Genomic DNA, 5,318 nt, shown 5'->3' with positions numbered 1-5,318 from the left:
ACAGGCTCCGGACAGAGGCGGGACTTCCGGGTGCGGCCTTCTCTTCCCTCCCGGTCCGTCTTCCGCTTCCTCTCCGCCCCCGAGCCCGCCCAATCACGTGACTGTGGTCTGCGGGGCCGCGCGCGCCCGGTCTTTCGTTGCTCTTCACGGAGCACTCCTCGCGGTATTTGCTGTCCAAATCGTGTCCCAACCCACACAGGACTTCCTGTGTGGCTCGCCTGCTCCTCCTGGGCCGTAAACCCGGGGTCTGCTAACGGAAGTCAGTCCATTTCGGTCAAGAGACTTGCTGGACCCAGATGATTTCACTTGGGCGCGGGCTCCTAAAGACCTGTGTGCTCATGCTTGTCCATCGCGTTGCCGGCTCGCCATCTCGAACTTGTTACTTTGGCCCGCCCTTCCAGAACTTGGACTGAACCTACCCGCAGTCCTAGAGACAATCGCTGTTAACGGTTGTACTGTAGGAGGTGGTGGGGTCCGGTGTGAGTGGAGCGGACCTGGGGGAGGAGGTGGCCACTCCGTTGCTATTAAGCAAGAAGGAGGTTAGGGGAGAAGCATCAGGAGGAGTTGATTGTGGGGGAGTCATAGGACGTGCTGTGGCCAGCGTTCTCTATTTAAAATAACAGTGTCTCCATAACTCCCCATTGCCCACAGGCTAAGGTGTGCAAGCATCTTGGGCATTCTAGAGCTTTCCCCCCAGGTCAGTTTCTAGCACTTTGCACTGCCAGGATAGCCGCGTCTTGGTCTAGATGCATGCGGTATCAGTGTTTCCCTACCTGATGGGAAGTCTTGTAAGGGTGTGAACTGTGCTCTATTCTGGTCATCCTTAGTGCCTTGTCGAGACCTGGTACTCATATAAGGGAATCACAATTTTTAATAAATTATTTGGATAGAATATGCAGAATCAATTTATAACACCTCTCCTCACCCAGTATGATCATCTGGGGAGGGTGGAAGTCCCGTTTTCCACTTGTCCCACACAGGTTATGGTATATTCAAAAGGACCTCGTGGAGCATTCTCTTCACTGGTGTACATCTGACCTTGAATGCCCCCTCCGCCAAGAAAAAAATGGTCTCTATATTTTGTTTGTTTGCCATAGGGCATGTGTTCTTGTCAGAGACAGAGAGAGGGAAAGTGAGAAATCACTTCACCAGGATGGCCATGCTGCAGTCCCTTGTCCTCCTTTCTCCTCTTAGGATTTTGGGCCTGCTTGCACACATGCCTGTTAAGATTTTCAAGCTTCCATGGGAACCAGCAGTTAGCATAATGGCTATGTCACTGGACTCCCACGTAGTCAACCGCGGTTCGAGTCCCGGACCCGGTGGCTTAAAACTCACGCCGGGTGTGTGTGTGTGCCCAAGATCCCAAGAGGAGAATGGAGGAAAAGGGATTGCGGCGTGACCATCCCCCCTGGGGGGTGATTTCTCGCTTTCTGTCTCTATGCCTCTCTCTGTCTGTCTGGCGAGCGCACGCGCCCTATAGCAAAAATCTCTAAAAAAAAAAAAAAAAAAAAAAAAAACGATTTTCAAACTTCCAGGTCTGGGACTCAAGCCATGGAGTTGGCCATGTGGGATTCAGTGCTTTAACCACCACGCAATCTGCGGGTGGCCCCCAAATTGTCTGTATTCTGGGGCCTAACATTTATCAATCTACTTTAAAGATGAGTTTTGCTTTGAATGGCTTCTGCGGTTGCTCCCTTCTCTCAGACCACTGTAACCTCTCCAATGTAGATTGGGGGGAAAAATTACTTAAATAGGTGGAATGTTCGCAAAGGCCCTATGGTATATTTGGACCAGTGGTTAGGTGTGGTGCGGAAAAAAAGTGTTGGAAAACACCTAGCTCCACCAGCTAGCGCAACCAGTCATTTTTTCTCCTTTGGGTCACAATTCCTCATCAGTAAAACTGTTAGGTGAATATTCCCCTAGGTGTATTCTGTGGCATCCATGTCTTGAGTATGCTCTCAGGAAAAAGGACTTGGTCCAGACGGAGACGTCCTGCACTTGATGACCCCTTTCTTGGAGATACACACTAGTGTGTTAAAGGCTCTATTAGACCTGCACCAAAAATCCTTGTTTCATTTACCTGTGGTTTAAGATAGAGATTTCCTTTTTTTTTTTTTTTCCATAAGCCATAGGGCACATGCATTTACCAGAGAAAGACAGAAAGGGGGGAAGCACCCCCAGTGGGGTGTGGTCATACTATAATCCCTTTATTTCTCCATCCTGTTGGGATTTTGGTTATGCATGCACAGATTCTGACATGTTTTTCAAGCCACCAGGGCTGATATTTGAACCCTAAGGTTGACCATGTGGGATCTGGCCCTTCCTATCTCAGTTGATCACAAAAAACTATCCTAAGGAACATTTACTAACCAGCAGACCAGGGAGTTAGCACTAAGTTATGATTTCCTACTGCCTGATAAGATAGTTTATTCCAGGCTGTAATATAGAAATTGAGGGCCAGCGGGTGGCATGGTGGTTGAGGGACTGGACTTCCCACATGGCTGACCACAGTTCAAGTCCCAGACCTGGCTGCTTGCTTTCTTGCTTTCCCTCTCTTTTTCTGCCTCTGTCTCTCTGGTGAGCACATGTGAAAAAATAATGATAATAATAAATAAAATAATAAAATGATTATTTTTTTAAATGGAAATTGAAAGCCAGCCCTTGGTGATTAAGGCAGCTGGATTCCACATGACTGACTGCTCAGTTTGAATCCTGGATTCAGAGGCTTAAAAAAATCACCAGGCATGTGTATGTGCATGCCTAAAATCTCAAAAACAAGAAAAAATAAGAAACTGGCATGACCATCCTCCATGGGGGGTGCTTTCTCACTTTTCCTCTCTGTCTCTGGCATGCTCATGCCCTCTGGCCCTCTGGCAGTAAGAAAAATTAATTACATATATATATATTTAATATATATTTAGAGGGCACATGTGCTTGTTAGAATGAAAGAGAGCAAGAATCCCCCAGTGCTGTGTGGTCACACCAGTCCCTTCCCTTCTCTCCCATTTCTTCATCCCATTGGGATTTTGGCACACACATACACATGCCCGGTGTGTTTTCCAAGCCGCTGGGCCTGGGATACAAACTGTAGTTGGACATGTGGGATCTGGCTCCCTTAACCACTAGGCTATGGGGTCAGCCCAAAAGCTGTTTTTTTTTTTTTTCTTTTTATTTTTAGAGAGAGAGACTTTTGCTATAGGGTATATGTACTTACCAGAGAGACAGAGACAGAGTGAGAAATCACACACACACACCCAGGGGGTTGGCCACGGTGCAATCCCTTCTTCATTCTCTTCTTGAGATCTTGGGCACGCATGCACACATGTCTGGTGTGTTTTAAGCGACCAGGTCGACTGCAGCCAACTATGTGGGAGTCTAGCAACATAACCATTACACCACCTCCTGGACCCCAAAAAGCTGTTTTTAATAAAGTGGTTTCTTTCTGTTTGAGTATATGTAGTTAAATTTAACTCGTATGAAAAGGCAGTAAACAAAAAAATTAATTTTTATGACTATTTCTCTCCCAAGCTACAGGAATCTATAGAGTCTGTGGGAGCAGTTGGCCCTGCTGCAGGGGTTGAGGGACCAGTGGAGGCAGCAGCAGGAGCAGGGCAGCTGGAGGCAGCTCTGAGCCCGGTCTGCCCCATCCTGCAGAGAAACTGAGTAGCCCACTCACCCATTTGACTGCACTATCTTTAACCTGGGTGTTTTGTTTCTGTCTAAAGTTGTTGTGTTTTTGTTTTTGAGGGAACAGACTTCCAACGAAGATAAAAATATTTCTCTGTTCCAAATTTAGTTGATTGTTAAAACAAACTTTGTCTGCTTTAAATCAGATCTCAAATGCTGCCTCTCTAGATGTTTACATTTTGAAGACAGCAGGATTTACATTTCCAAGGGAATGAGAAGGCTGGAGAAGTTAGAGTTCTCTAAAAAAATACTTTTAGATAGAAAACTTCAGATTTCCAAAGGTATACTTATCCCAAATGTGACTCAGAAACCACTAAGCCATTTTATAGTTTATAACCAGACACAAGAATTATATCTCACAGAGGATGCAAAAACACAGTTCTGTTCAGTATCTGAAGTTCCTCTTCCAGAGATAGGCTATTTTTTTAAAAGAACTATTTCATTTGACTTTATTATTATTATTATTATTATACTTAATTTGCTATAGGGCACATGTGCTCAACAGAAAGAAAGACTGAGAAAGCAAAGAGTGAGAAAGCAAGCCACCAGGTCCGGGACTTGAACCACAGTCAGCCATGTGGGATTCCAGTACCTTAACCATCATGCCACCTGCTAGCCCCAAGACTCTCATTGTTCATAAGGGAATTAAGACCAATCCTCCTTAGAGACGGCACCTTCAGACAGACAAGTTAGTCAGGCTGCTGAACTGAAGTGACCCCGTACGTCCCCTGGAGTGGTAGAAATCAGAGAATTAACTTGCTGGTTACAAAGCCAACTTTCTCGAGACATAAAAACAAAACAGAGCCAGACAGCAGTGCAGCAGTGAAAATGCAACAGCTCTGGGAGGCAGTCCCACGTGGGAAGTTCCAGGTTCAAGCCTGAGACCTCCATGAGTACAGTGGGTATAGGCGTGCCCATGATCTAGAGCAGGCTGAAGGCTGGGGTGGAGTCATAGTGTCAAGTTCCTATTGGGGGATCTCTCTCTCTCCCTCTCTGAATCTCTTTCTCATGCACATTCATGCACTCTATAAAAAAAAGTCAACCGTGGTTGACTATGTGGGAATCCAGCAACATGACCATTGTGCCATCTGCTGGTCCCAGATGCAATCTTTCTAAAAAGATTATGGGGGATTGCAGTGCGGCAATCTCCCCCGGCAGGGGAGGGGTGATTTCTTGCTTTCTGTCTCTCTGTCTCTCTCTCCTGTGAGCTCATATGCTCTACAGCAAAAATCTCTCTGAAAGACATCATGGATAGGGCCAGCAGGTGGCATAGTGGTTACGTCACTGGACTCCCACATGACCAACTGCAGTTGGAGTCCTAGACCCAGTGGTTTGAAAATTGTGCAGGTGCCTGTGTATGCATGCCCCAAATCCCAGGAGGAGGATGGAGGAGGAGGGGCTGCAGCATAGCCATCTCCCTGGGAGGTGATTCTGTTACTTTCCCTCTCGTTGTCTCTGTCTCTCCCCTCTGGCAAGTGCATGTGCCCTATGGCAAAAACCTTTAAAAAATAATAATTACAAGTTCATGGGAAAATGGGATTCGAGTGTGGGTTTATTTTGGTGAAAAAAAGTTTTGAAATTTTGCGTGATTTTATCATAATGCATATCGTCTGTGAATTTTTGAAGAATCT

This window comes from Tupaia chinensis, unplaced genomic scaffold (genome assembly GCF_000334495.1).
Source record: "Tupaia chinensis unplaced genomic scaffold, TupChi_1.0 Scaffold144276_1, whole genome shotgun sequence".
Taxonomy (NCBI): Eukaryota; Metazoa; Chordata; class Mammalia; order Scandentia; family Tupaiidae; genus Tupaia; species Tupaia belangeri.
This window is presented reverse-complemented; position numbering follows the sequence as displayed.